This window comes from Muscardinus avellanarius (assembly GCF_963383645.1).
Source record: "Muscardinus avellanarius genome assembly, chromosome: 1".
Classification (NCBI taxonomy): Eukaryota; Metazoa; Chordata; class Mammalia; order Rodentia; family Gliridae; genus Muscardinus; species Muscardinus avellanarius.
In genome coordinates this window covers 87,613,999-87,629,829 of record NC_137786.1, presented here as the reverse complement: position 1 = coordinate 87,629,829, position 15,831 = coordinate 87,613,999, and positions in this window count along the sequence as shown.

The following is a 15,831-nucleotide window of genomic DNA, read 5'->3' as shown; positions in this document are numbered from 1 at the left end:
AGACAGACCAATAGCATCATTAGCATTAGTAACCTTAAAGCTTTCAAGGCCCCAAACCTTGTTGACTCTGGGCGAGGACAGTCAGAAGTATGCTTTTAGTAAAGATAAGGGGAAAATCTTAATGGCTCCCCACAGACTGAGACCAGCAAGCCTTGTTAACTTAGTGAAATTCTGTTTTGAAATAAAAATAAAAAGGGCTAGAACTATAGCTCGGTGGTTGAGTGCCATTGAGTTCACTCTCTAGTACCACAAATATAAATAACATAAAATAAAATAAAATAATTTTTCCCTGTCCATCAGAAAGCTGAAGTCACAGGGGAAAAAAGTTACAAAGTATTTAATAAGAATATATTCTGCTGGGTGTGGTGGTATATGACTGTAATTCCAGTACTTGGGACACTGAGACAGAAGATCACAAGTTTGAGGCCAACCTCAGCAATTTAGTAAGATTCTCAGTAAACAAGTGAGATCTTGTTTCAAAATAAAAAATAAGAGCTGCGTGTGGTGGCACACACTTGTAATCCCAGTACTTGGAAGACTGAGGCAGGAGGATTGCAGGTTGAAGGATAACCTCAGCAAGAAGTAAGACTCTCATCCACCTAGCGAGACTCCTTTCTTCAAAGAAAAAAAAAAATAAAGGTCTGGAGACATAGTTCAGAAGTAGAATGACCCTGGCCTCTATTTCAATCCCTAGAACCACACATAAATAAATAAATAAATAAATAAATAAATAAATAAATAAATAATAGGAGTATAGTTTAGAGGTAGAAAGCCCCATGGGTTCATTCCCCAGTATCACACACACACACACACACACACACACACACACACACACACACACACACTTCCCAATAGGTAGAGGTGGAAAGAACAATTTCAAATGTATGTAATAGAAAAGATTGAGATCTTGGGTACATGTATGCACGTGAAGAGGCAGGCAAGTTTTACACCAAATCCAAACAGGCTGAGTGTGGACTGCAGTGAGAATTTATTCCGTCTGCTTTGCCAACAAAAGGAAAACTCAGCTCACTGTCAGGCTCTTGCCCATGAAGTCCAAGAGTACTCAATAGAAATGTTGCATAGGGTGGTGGCTAAAGAAAATCCGCCTCTATGATACAGAGGATACAGCTCTATGGTGTATGCTTTTCTGAAGCAAAGCAGCTGGTGTGGTAAAAGAGGCTTCAAGGGATAATCATTTCTCATCAAATTAAAGCCTTTAGCCTGTCTGAGAATAACAGCAAAACTTGTGTCCTCTGGGGACTAAGTATGAATTTATTCTAGACACAAAACCAAAATGTGTTATTCTTGAGAGAAAAATAAAGATAAATTGGACTTTATCAATATCAATATGGAGATATTTTTCCTCAGGAAAAAGGTCATCATTAAGGGAATGAAGTGACAGACAACAAACTACGCAAAAATATTTACAAATCAATGGTCTGCTAAGAGACTTATTTGTGTGTGTGTGTGTGTGTGTGTGTGTGTGTGTGTGTGTGTGTTACTGGGGTTCCTGGAAGCCCTTCTACCTCCAGGCTACACTCCCAGACCTATTTTATATTTTTGAAACAGGGTATCTTACGCCAGCGCGGCTGGCTTCGAACCTGCGCGATCCTCCTGTCTCTGCCTCCCAAGCGCGATTACAAGCGTGCGCCACCACGCCCGGCCCGCTAAGGGACTTACAATCAGAATACATAGTGCTAGGGATGTACCTGAGTGGTACAGCACTTGCCTAGCATGTGTGAGGCCCTGAGATCAATTTCCAGTAATAAAAAGAAGAAGAAAGAAAGAAAAAACAGAATATGTAAAGAATTTTAAAACTCAAAAATAAGAAAATATAGATAACAGATTAAAAGAAATGAACAAAAGGTTTGAACACACTTCACAAAAGATGTACATATAGCAAATATGCAAGCTAAAATATGCTGAAAACGATAGTAATTCAAATTTAAAAAACAGTTAAATACGATGACAAACTTATTTGTGTAACAAAATGAGGCTCTGTTTCCAAATTAAAAATATAAAATAGGTTGGGGGTGTAGCCCGGAGGTAGAAAGCCCCCGGCTTCCATTCCCAGTACCACACACACACAAAAGAAAAAATTTAGACTAGAATTTGGTTAAGACTAGAAAGCCCTGAGTTTTTACTTATTTATTTTTAATAGATCCAATAGGCATTCTAACATTGTATCCTAGTAAACTGATATTGCAATACTATACTTATCAAAACCCCTTTCTCCTATGAAAAACAAAGTTCTTTGATTTATGTTTTTCACGATGCTGTTCCATAATGAGAGCCCACAAATTTTGCTGGTGTCATGAATCAAAACGTTGTTTATTCCATATTTTGGCTATAACAAATTGTGCTGCTATGAACACGGGTATGCATATGTTACTGTAGTTCTCTGATTTCAACCCTTTTGGAATAATACCCAGGAGTGGTATAGCCGGATCATATGGTGGATCTATTTTCAGTTTTCTAAGGTATCTTCACACTGATCTTCATAGTGGCTGAACTAGTTTGCTGTCCCACAAACAGCGTAAAAGAGTTCCTCTTTCCCCACATCCTCGCCAGCATTTATTGTTATTTGATTTCTTTATGCTTGCCATTCTGATTGGGGTTAGATTGAATCTCAGCATAGTTTTGATTGGAAAATTATGTGAAATACACACAATGGAATTTTACTCAGTTATAAAGAAGAACAAAATCATGTCATTTTCAAGAAGATGGGAAGACCTGGAAAACATGTTAAGTGAGATCAGCCAAGCACAGAAAGAGAAGGGACTTATATTTTCTCTAATATGCTCAAACTAGGGAGTATTAGGGATACCAGAGGGACTCTAGACAATGGAGAAACCTCACTAAAGCTAGAATGGATGGACAGGAGAGGAAGAAGGCTGGGGTTGATTAATAAAGGAGCTACATTTGAATTTGTGTAAAAATATAAATAAAGCATGGTTAACCTGAACACTCATTGTTGGGAGGGGAGGGCGCAGTGGAGAGGAAGGGTACTAAGCATAGTCTGAATGTATGCCATTTTAATATGTTCCACATAAAAATTAAAAATAAATTAAAAAAGTAAAAAATGAAAAAATAAAATGGACAAAGCAACAAGAACAAACAGTAAAAAACAAACAAACAAACAAACAAACAAACAAAAATGCTGTTGAAATACAAGGCAATTCACTTCTTCCTTTAATATCAGGTTGACATAGAAATTCCAAATGGCAGGATAGAATTTCATCTTTTTAGACATCAGCAGCATCACAAATAATTACTTACAAATCTTAGCTATGTTCAGTTTTTCAGACCTAAGGAGTGTCAGTTTGAATGAAGCTGATCATAATGCTGGAGCCCTTCATTCATTCTCAAAACCCAAGGACAAATATTATTGTAGGCTTCAATATAAGTACAATAAAGTAGAATGCTAATTGTCAAGGAGTCTAAGATGCTTTGAATGATACAGTTTATTGAGATGTAACCAGCCAGACGTGTTGGCGCACGCTCATAATCCCAGCATTTGGGAGGCTGAGACTGGTGGATCGCAGTCTGTGGACAACCTCAGCTACTTAGTGAGGCCCTTTGCAACTCAGTGAGACCTGGTTTCAAAATAAAGAATAAAAAAATAGGTGTAGCTCGGAGGTCGAATGCCCCTGGGTTCCATCCCCAGACCCGCAAAACAAACAAACAAACAAACAAACAAACAAACAAATGTAACCTAAACTTCTTAAGTTGACTATCATCATAATTTTAACCATATTTGTATATTACTTATAGTCATGTTTATCTTAATTTTTTAAACCATAGAATCACTTCTATATGTAAAAGATTTAATTAAAAGAGAGACTTATATCACTATTGCACAATGTCTATCTCATACCAAAAAATAGAAAATAGTCATAGCATAAACTAGTAACAAATGATCTTACATCACACAGTGAAAAGAATGTTGCTTTTGCTGCCAGGCATGCCTGGATTAAATTTTATGGTTTATATGTACAAGCAAAATGTTTGATTGACAATGCTGGGAATTTTATATCATAATTTCATTTTCTTTTTCTTCCCCCCACCCCTTTCTCTTCCTCCTCTTCCACCTCTTTCTCCTCTCCCTCCTCCTTCTCCTCTTCCTCCTCTTCCTCCTCCTCCTCCTTCTTCTTTTTCTTCTTCGTTTGTGGTATTGAGGGGTAGAACCCAGGGGCATTCTACCTCTGAGCCACACTTCCAGCTCTATTTTATTTCTTAATTAAAACAGAGTCTCACTGAATTTCTGAGGATCTTGCTAAGCTGCTGAGGCTGGCCTTGAACCGATGATCTTTCAGTTTCAGCTTCCTAAGTACTGGGATTGCAGGTGTGTGCAACCACTCCCAGGAATTTCCTTATTTTTCAACATAGAGATAATTTCACCTAACTTTTAATGTTGTTCTAAAAAGATAAGTATAATCAAAGATATGGGAAAAATTGAATAACAACATTGGGACAAAGTAGGCAATCAGTAATAACAGCTCCAATTATAATCATCTGATTTTTAAACTGTTTTCTGCAATTTTCTTCTCATCTTTACCTACTGAAATCATGCTCATACTTTAAGACCTAAATTTAGAAATTACTTCTTTTTTCAAAATGCCTTCTATTTTATCTGGTATAAATGAAATTTATTTTAAAACTTTGAATACTTTCAAAAGTATAGAAAGGAAAAATGGAACATGGAAACATTTTAAACTTTTATTGCATGTGATTTATTCTAATTTTAAAAGACAAAAGAGGATAATTAATATGAATACATGGTGAGAGATTTTACTTTCTCAGAGAAAAGCCATTTTTATGAAACTGGTTTGTTTTAATTAACAAAAGAGAAATTTTCCATTAAGTGTAATGATTTATTTTCAAGTTGAAACAATACACACATACACACAAATTACAGAAGAGAATTTACATTCAAAACAGACTATTGAACTAAAGAGATTATAAGGACCTTAATAATGATAATAAAAAAGCTTCGACCAAAAATTTTTATGTATAATTTTTAGCTTTACTTGAAAGAGAGTGCAAGGCACATTAAATTTTCTGGATTAAGTGTTTCTCCTTAATAACCTGAGACATTCTGTATCTGTGCAATTGGATACATTCTGATCAGAATAGCACAAGGTTGTTAAACGTGAAAAGATCAGAGCAAGAATAGTGGTGAATGATTAATGAATATCTTTATGCATATCACAGTTCTTTCTGATATTATTTAGTGAACCACTATTTAAGTTAGTTTAAAAATGGACCCTGATATTATTTTAAATTTTTTAAGAAAGAATGCTTCCAGTTTTTTACTCATCCAAATATTGACAAATTTAAAACACAGTAACAGCTGAGTAGCCTCCAAGCAGGTTAGGTAATAAATAAATAAATAGTATGACACTTATTTTTCACAAGTAAGCTTGAGTATTGAGTGCATAGATATAAATGAATATATCTAAGCCCCATTCTCATTTCAGAAAAATTTATCTTCTTTGATGTCTCTCTATTCTAGAGGTAAAACATATTGTGATTATTTTATCCCCATGATTACTATGGGTCATTTTTGAACTCAGAAGTTGTATATTCCCTTTTAAAACTTTGCATTATTTTTTCTTATAGTCCTAAGAAATTAGTATAAACGTTGTAGCTCAAAACAGCCCAAATTTATTTTCTGACAGTTCCATGAGTTTGAGATCCAACCTGGCTCTCAGTGGGCCAAAATCAAGATATTGACTGGGCTGCTTTCCTTCAGAATGCTCAAAGGGAGAATTTATTTTCTTACCCTCTCCATCTTCTAAAAGCTATATGCATTTCTTGTCTTGTGCTCTTCTAGGCATCTTCAAAGCCATCAGTGCCTCATTTCTCTAACTCAGCCAAGAAAGGTTCTGTACCTATAAAGACACTTTGGTTGGGTTGGGCCTCCCTGGGTGATGTCTGATAATGGCTGAAGGCCTGCATGGGCAATGACATTGGCAAGTGTAACTATGTAAAGTAACCCATTCAGAGTTTCCAGAGATTAGGACATGGACATCTTCAGGAGCCATTCTTCTGCCATCCATATTAGCCACCTCACATGTAGTATGCTGAGTATATGTTTGTAGTAACTATATTTGCAGGAATAGAGACAATAAGCTTAACACTATAGGATTGTATCTTTTATTTATTTATTTTTTGTTTTGCTTTGGTAATGGAGTTTGGACCCAGGGACATTCTACCTCCGAGCTACATCTCCAGCCCTATTTTATGTTATTTTATTTTATTTTTCTTTTGTTTTGAAATACAGTTTTGCTAGGTTGCTCAAAGTCTTACTAGGGTTCTGAGAGTCTTGCTATGTTGCTGAGCCTGTTCTTGAACCGGCAATTCTCTGGTCTCAGCCTTCCAAGTACTGGGACTACTAGTCTGCACCACTATGCCAGGCATGGGATTGCCCTTATTAAGGCCACCTAAGTACTCTTGGCACTAAATAACTAATCTGCCCACTGGAAATCATGATCCTCCCATTTCAGCCTCTCAAATGCTGAAATTACAAGTGTGCGCCACCATGCCTGACTGATGTCCTCATTCTTGATCTTTTAATTTTTCTCTTCAATCAACTGAAGTAGTCAATTCCCACTGTCTGTTAAGCTATGTGTGGTCATATCTTGAGACCCCCAGACAAAGAAATAAACAGGGATTCTTCTCCCACCCCCAAAAAAATCCCAAAACAAAAGCAAAGCTCCGGTCTAGTCATGGAACCCTTGTTTAATGGGAAACATTATTAGAATAATGCTCTGTCCTATATACTTTGGGAAATGTAATTTTAGTCATTGATCTTTCTGTAAATTTTCAATTTCTCAGTCTTTATTTTAAAAGTGAATATTTACTTTAAAAAGCAAGTGTACTTGGACAGATTTTTTTCTCTAGAGCTCTTGTCCTGATATATTCACCATTTTCACTCTATTGACAAGGTATTAAGACATTAATATGCATATGTATGCATATATACATATATGTGCATACATATAAAATGTATATATATTTTTGTGGTACTGGGGATTGACTCCAGGGGCATTCAACCACTGAGCTACACTCCCAGTTCTATTTTTTATTCTTTATTTTGAAACAGGGTCTCACTAAATTACAGAAGGCCTCACTAAATAGCCGAGGCTGAGAACCTGTGATCCTTCTCTCTTAGCCTCCCAAGTACTGGGCTTACAAAGGTGTGCCATCACACCTGGTTTGTTTTAATCTTTTGGCTATTGTGAACAGTCATACAATAAACATGGGAATAATGTCTCTTTGACATGCTAATTTTATTTTCTTTAGATATGTACTCCAAAGTGGGATAGCTGGATCATATGAAAGTTCTCATTTCAAGTACTGGGATTACAAGGGTATGCCACCACACCCAGCTGACACTAATATTTTTCAAAAACTGTGTAACAAGTGGTGTGCTAGATCTCACACTTCTTGCTCAGTAGAGCCAATGGCTTACTTTCCTTGAAATCTGTGAACCAGTTATTAGGACCATTACTAAAAATAAAATAGTATAGCCTCAAACATGAATTGTATAAAAAGATTAACAAGTACTCAAACTTTATCACTTCTTAATCATTTTATTGTCTATGCTAAGTTATTTATGTCTGTTGAATTTATATGGTGAAAATAACAATGTTGTAGCATGATACTTCTCATTTCTTCCCAACTTCTCATTCAGAAAAGTCATGGTAGTAGCTTAAAATTCACCATGGTGAGACTATGCATTCTAAGGAAACTGGAAAATGAAACAAATCAGGACTTGATTACTCTGTAATTGCTGGTTGATAAACATTTTCTAGTGCATTTCTGAAGGTAACTCTATATAACTCATTTTTCCTTTAAGATGGTAATCTATTTGTCCTTTTGTCAACATTAAAATACCAGAGCACAATTTTTGTGTTATCAACAGTTTTTTTTTTAATGTGAACTAAAATAGGGGCATCATGATACCTCCAAGATATACCCTTATTCTTTTTATTTTTTTATTTTAGAACAGGATCTTTGCTAAGTTTATGATGGCCTATTAACAGTTTTTATTTATTCAAATTTTGAAAAAAGTAATTGCAATAAGAAAACATAGTGTGAAGTTTTTAAAATACTTTGTCAGGATGCTAGGATACTAGAATGTACTAGAATGAGCTCTCATGCTTTAAAGGAAGTTTCCCATAAGTAAAGTGGAATTATTTTTCCTTTAGTGAAGAATACACTGAGATTTGTAAAAGTTGATCAGGATTTTAAGATATCATAGAAATAATTCCACTGAATCTCAAGAAATGCTGGCCTTCTTTTTTACATAATCTCTGTAGTATTTATGTAAATGTATTTCTTTAAACACAAGTGCTTAATAATACTTGAATTCTTAGCTGGTTACTGAGATCCTTTTACATTCATTCTTTTTATTAAAGTTTAAGTATAAAGGCATATGTTTGCCTTACTTGATATGTAATTCTTGAGTTCTTTATCAATGACTTTGGTACTTGGCTACGAAACCAGTAGCTTTGTCATAGGTAATATTGTCTTTTATTTTGGAGGTCTAAATTATTTTTAAAAAAGAAATAAAGAAAAAATAATTATGCCATTTATTTTCCTATTACTAAGGGCTTGTCTTTTCTAGTATTTGCATTAAATTGTCAGCTTCTAAACTGGACTCATAATACAATAGGTCATCATGAACACAAAAACAAAACCCAACCAAACAAAAAAATACAAAATAAAATCATAGTGCTTGATGTCCTGGGAAGCAATTTACAGAGGTATTCTGCAAAGTGAAGAGTTGGTGCTGAATGTTGTATTGTTAAATGACTTCGCATGAGAATTATAGTGTCACAATTTTGAAGCATTTTTCCATTAGGAAACCAATTTCCACTTAAGTGGTGAAATCAAGCTCCAGCTTGATTGTCATAATGAGAAGGATTATCCTGTCAAATCAGATGGATCTCTGTGAAGGCAATATTTTTGTTTAGACAAATACTGAAAAATAGAGTGCAAAAGAGCAGTACAATAAGAAAGCTCTATTATAGAAATAAGCTTTAAAGAACACTTGTTACTCTTCCTCCTTTAAAATAGAGTTTACAATGTTTGACGTAATCTATTCTAGAAAATACCATGCAACAAAATGTATCATATTGACTTTCAACTTTCATTTCAATTATATTAAAATCCTGAACGATATTAGTTTTCCACATTGGTTTATATATATTGTCAGTATCATTTGCTTTTGCCCTCCAATATTGCATGGTTTTATCCTCACAGCCTTTAACTGGTATGATTATTTTTGATATTTGTAAATCATTTTGTGAAACTGGTTATGGCAAATAATGTATTCTTGGATTATTTCGGTGGACCTATTTTCTCTCTCTAGTTTGTTACTTATGATAATTCCTTCACCCAGCTACGACTCTAAAGTTCAATAAATACCACTAAATATAAATAAGCATTCTTCCCTACAGAAGTTCAAAATGTTGTCTGTGTTTATGAAGTATATAAGCTATAGTTGTTTTTAAATTTTTTATTGGTGCATTGTATTTATACATCATAATGAAGAAAAAATTGTGTAGACATAAATGCACACATCACTCAGCCAGCCCTCATCCTGTCCCCACCCCTCTCCCTCCCCATCCCTCCCTCTCATGCTTGGCTTAGTGGTTGACTATGATATGAATAAGTACATCCTGCTGTTTAAAGAGTTTCCTTCTCCCCCCCTCCAATCCCCACAGTTAGATTGACTTATTTGCTCCTCTATAGGATCTCCTCTTCCACCTGGAGTTCCTCCTATGACCCCTTTCACCTTAGCTTTTGCATATTAGGGAAAGGATCCGATTCCTTACTTTTTGTGACTAACCTCGCTTAGCATAATGTCCTCAAGATCCATTGTGTGAATCAATGAATACACAGATGAAAGTGTAATAATTTATTGAAACTCAGTTTTTCATTAGCAACGTAGGTGATTTTGTTGTGTTCCTTAAATGCAATATAGTAATGGATTTTTTGAGTTCTTACTTGATGTACTCTATTACTTAGCAGTATGCGAAATATGTAGTCACAGATTCTGTAAACTTGGAGCTCCTTAAAATCTAAAGATTCTAGTCAAAATCAGGGGTTTAACGATACATTGAGGTCTATTATATTGATATATGTGTGATATACATGGTGGTCACTACTACTACAAAAAGTACACTAATAAAATATTATATTCTCAGCTTGAGTATTATGGACTAAATGTGTCCTCCACCCTCACAGTTTGTATGTTAAAACTTAATCCTCAAAGCAATGATAAATTTGGAAGTGGAAGCTTTGGGAGGTAATTAGGCCATAAAGATTGTGCTCTTAGAAATGGAAGTAATTCCTTTATAAATAGAGGAAACATGAAATCTTTCTTGATTGCTGCCATGTGAGAGGTAGCTACCTGCAAACCAGGAAGTGGGTCATCAGGATATCATTGTTACAGCAGCCTCAACTGACTGAGACACTGGTAATAATAACCTTTAGACATTTTCTTGGTTCACATAGAATCCCAGAGGCCCTGAACACATACTTAAGGAGCATTATGACTTTAATTTTAGCAAGATTAGTACAGGGAAGACACAGTTCTGGCTGTGACTTCTTGGCTGGCATGCCTATTGAATTGCTGTTGGCATTAGAAACATTGGCTCCAATCCATTTTTGTGGTCAAACGTATAGCAAAGGGCATTTGAAAATTTTACTGTCTCAGGTGGTAGTTCTTGGAATTTCCCTTTCCCCTTTCTTCTCTTTCTTGTTTCTGCTTTTCCCCTTAGTTTTGGCAATGGTAGTACAGTCTTAGTAGTACAGCCATTAGTAGTACAATCAATCTTAGACTATTGGAGTCCACTGCACTCACTTTAATTAAATATAAGAAAATGTCAAACAAGTGAACAAATATCTAAAAATAATTATGAGGAGAAACATACTTATTTCACTATGATGTACAATTGTGATGCACTAACAAAATTATTTAAAAAGAAAAAACAAGGTGAAAACAAAAAGAAAATTCAGAAGACAGAATATATTTATATTCTATGTATATTTATTTATTATTAATATTTATTAGCATAGCATACTGAGTGCCATTTTTTAGAGAGAGATATAATTTTCCAGTAGCAAGTTTTTTTTTTTTGTGTGTGTGTGTGAATGTGTACATGCTAAAACTAACCCAGCCTATGCTTTACCCAGGGCTCCTAATCTAGAATTCTATTCCTCAGCATATTTCATAACACTGAATCATGGATGTTAGAATCATTATGACTTTCAACTGCTTAGCAATACCAAACATTAAGAAAGATGCCATAACAGAATATTTAGACACTAGGAATGAGACAAACCAGCAGAGCAAATTGAAATGCCAAATGCAGACTCACTCTATGCTGCCACCCAACGCATGAGACATCCAGACAGTATTATGAAACAACAGATATTTTGGCCCTCTTACATCTTAAAAGATATCTTAATGAAAGGGAAGTGATTAATGAGCAGCCATGCAAGACCTCTGCCAAGATTAATAAATGGGAAACCCTATTGCCAACTCTATCTAAGGAGGCACTGATCATAACTTGTCATTTTAATAACATTTTAATGCCAGCCTTGGATTCATTGCATTTTTATGGAAATTTAAATCATGCCCAAGTGTGGAACACCTCCAATAATGAGCATGAAAGATTTTGATTAACATCAGCTACTGAAAAATCTAGGAATGTTTCATGGGGAACTTAGTGGCTATACAAACTTATTGAGGGGTCTTTTAATGACATGAGTTGAATAGAAGTTGCTATATTTATAGTATATATTTGAGTATAGAGGTATTTGAGTCTGTGTCTGTGAATACGGTTTTTTGCTAAGATTTAAGACAGGAAATTTTTTCCTACAACAAACAATTCTTGTCATGAAGTGTTTTGCAAGTTTTATTCAGCAGTACATTTTACCCAGATAGGAAATTTATATTCACAACTTTATTCCTGGAGATATAAGAAGAGTATAAACCCTTCTGTGTTTTCTGAAGTCGTGAAAAGAACACAAAGCTTGTCATCTCAAGATTATGGAAACCAAGAAAAAAACCATTATTGTTAATCCTGCCTCAGAAATCACAGGATAAGGTGTCCTTTAGATCAGTTCAGAATCTGGCCTCCAAACTACATGACTGTCATTTGTCACACTCATCAACATGGATTCTTGAACAAGTGACATCACACCAACACTTTGAGGCAACGAGAGTTAAGAAAATCATCAGTGTTTGGCATAGCAACAATGCCAGAACACATATCAAGCTTGTTGTCATTTCTGAAGTAGACAAGACCGAGGAAGGCTGTCAGCTACCATGCAGATGACAAACTAGAAAATAAAGTAAATGGTAATTAGGTGGTGATCACTTATTTTCCTGTTTAGTTTTTTTGGATATATGCATTGGTATGTGAACAATAACTTTTAAAACCCTACTATAGTTGGTTTACATTAAAACAATTTTCAAACAAAAAATTAGAGGATCAACTTTGGACACTAAAATAATATTTCTAACTTCTCAGCCATTATCAGGCATTCAAGTCATAAGTAATAATAAATAATTGTGCCATGGGGGATAATGCTTGTATTGATCAGAATGTATGCTGACTGAGGGGGCTTGTCACAAATGCTGTATTGTCCACCATTCTCAGAAACACTACCTAAGGACTCTATGCCATGCTCCAGCCACACTAAAACTTTTTTTCCTTCTTCACCATCTCATTGTTTCTTGCACACACATTTGCTTACTAATATATATTTAAATATCAAGAGAAATAAGTTCGTGTATTCTGTGGCTTCACATGGTAAATATAATTAGCATATTTTTTTCTTTTTTCTTTTTCTATTTTATTTTTTTTAATTTTTTTTATTGGTGTACTGTATTCATACATCATAATGGGATAAAAAAAAACTTGTGTAGACATACACGTACACATTGCCCAGTTAGCCTCTACCCAATCCCACCCCATTTCCTCCCCATCCCTCCTGCTCATGCTTGGCTTAGTGGTTGACATCTAATATCATAGCAATTTATGCAAAATTAACAATGATACTCTCACATATCAGATTCATTTGTCTGATATCAAGCTTTTGATCACTTAGAGATAACAGTCAATATTTCTTTTTGATTCCTTTCTTACCAGAGGATTTTTTTTCTTTTATTTTTTAAGGTGAAACTATTATACATTAATTTTTTTTCAGAAAAAATCTATCTTAACATGAAATATGAACTCTAAATACCCAAAATAATCTCAGAAAAGAACAAAGCTAGAAGATGTACATTTTCTGATTTCAAACCTTATAAAGCTACACTAATTGAAACAGTGTAGTACTGCTATAAAGGCAGGTATATAAACCAGTGGAGTAAAATAGAAACCTGGAAATAAATTATTTCATATATGGTCAAGTTATTTTTGATAAGGTTTCCAAGAACATTTGGTGAAGGAAATAATAAACTTTTCACTAAATATTGCTGAAAAATAATAATTACATGAAAAAGAATAAAATTGGACTCTTACCTATTACCATATACAAATATTAACTCAAAATAGATAAAAGACCTAAATGTAAATTTTAAGACTATAAACTTTTAGAAGAAAACCTATAAGCTTTTTGAAATCACTTCCAATTTCAAAGTGATTTCTTGGATATGATTTCAAAAGCACAGGCAACAAAAGAATAAACAAGCAAACTTCCTAAAATATAAAAAAAATTGTACATCCAAAGACAACGTATCAGAGTTAAAAGTTACTGATAGAATGGGATAAAATATTTCCAAATGCTATATCTGAAGGCATATTAATATTCCAAATAGAGATCCTAAAAATTATCAACAATAAAAGCAAACAATACAACTTAGAAATAGGTAAAAGATGAAAATAAATAATGAATCTCCAAAAATAGCCAATCTTAGTTGTCTGCTGGATGGAAAATCTTGTTTCTTTAGTTCTGGTTTGTATAACCTATTTCTTCTTTGTAGTTAATTTCTTTGAGTATTTTATCTAGCTTTGGGTTTGAAGACATAAATTCTTTGAGTTTTTGTTTGTCAGGGAAGCTTCTTATTTCCCCATCTAATTTGATAAATAATTTTGCTGGTTAGGAAATTTTTGGTTGGAAGTTGTTTTTTTCAGAGTTTGGAATATGTTACTCCAAGCCCTTCTGGCTTTCATGACTTGGTTTGGGAAGTCTGGAGTGATTCTAATTGGTTTGCCTCTGAATGTCACTTGGCCTTTTGTTTTTGTTGCCTTTAAGATTCTCTGCTTGGCTTCCACATTGGTCATTTTGACAATTATACAGTGTGGCAAACCTCTTCTTTGATCCTGTCTAAAGGGAGTTCTATACGTTTCCTGGACCTGTTTATTGACCTCTTGCTCTATGTTTGGAAATTTTTCTGCTATTATTTCTCTCTCTCTCTCTCTCTCTCTCTCTCTCTCTCTCTCGCTCTCGCTCTCGCTCTCGCTCTCGCTCTCTCTCTTTTTTTGGTGGTACTGGGATTCCTGGAAGCCCTTTTACCTCCAGGCTACACTCCCAGACCTATTTTCTACTCTTATTTGGAAAGAGAGTCTCCTAAGCCAGCGCGCAGCTGGCTTCAAACCTGAGCAAAACTCCTGTCTCAGCATCCCAAGCGCAAGGATTACAAGCGTGCGCCACCATGCCTGGCCTGCTATTATTTCTTTGAAGAGATTATTGATCCCTTTGGTTTCACCTTCTTTTCCCTCCTCTATTCCGCTTATTCTTAGGTAGTGCTTCTTAAAATGGGCCCATATTTCTTCAATGTCAGATTCCTGCTGTCTGATTTTTTTTTCTAATTTATAAATTATGCTTTCGTTTATGGAGTGATCATCTTCTAGGAGCAACATTCTATTCTCCATGTGGTCTAATCAATTGTTTATACTTTGAATTGAGTTCTTTACCTCAATGATTACATCCTTTATATCTTTCAGACTCTCTCTAAATTCTTTTCCATGGTCCTGTATTATTTCTACAGTTATATTCCTGATTTGATATTCTGGAGATCTCTGAATTTTTGTGTTATCAAGTTCTGATAATATGGGGTTGTGGGCATTCATTGCTCTATTTCTGTTCCTCTTTCCCATGATTTCAGACTTTTGTGCCTTCCCTGGGTCACTATGACTTCACTTAGGGTGCTCTGTATCTCGAGTCTGTTGTAATCTCAGCCACCACTACTCCTTTACTGTGTTTTATCACAAAGTCTCAGAACCAGGGAGTTAATCGAGGCTGTGTGAGACCATGGAGGTGCCAGGCTGGGCATTTTCCCATGGAGAGCTGTGACTAGGGTGTGGTATCTCTGCTTCTGTTACACCTTCACTGGGCTGGACTTCAAAATCTCAAACCCAAGGAGATTATCAAAGCTGTGCAAGTCCCTGGGAATTCAGTACAGGGATTACTCCTTTAGGGTCCGCAATTTTTCTCACAGTTATTGTGCGTGCTAATCAGGAGCAGTCATGGGCTTCAGTGAACTTGCTGTCACTGCTATCAATATGGTGCCACTGCCACTCCCTCAGCTGGGAGGCTGGTGCTGCTGGCAATATGGTGCCACTGCCACACCCTTTGCCATGAGGCTGGTGTATTTCTTTTCTGGTTTTGAGCTCTGTTTTGAGTCCCTGGAAGGCGTGATGAGCTTGGCCACTGGGATATTTAGGCATTCTTTGTGCTAAAAGAACTGCTGAATTATACCCGAATGATCCGCAGCTGTTCACTTCAGCTTCTTGTTTACCTTTACTCTCTGGAGCCTGGTGCTGTGAAGGAAGATGGTTCTGTGTGGCTCTACCGCAGCAT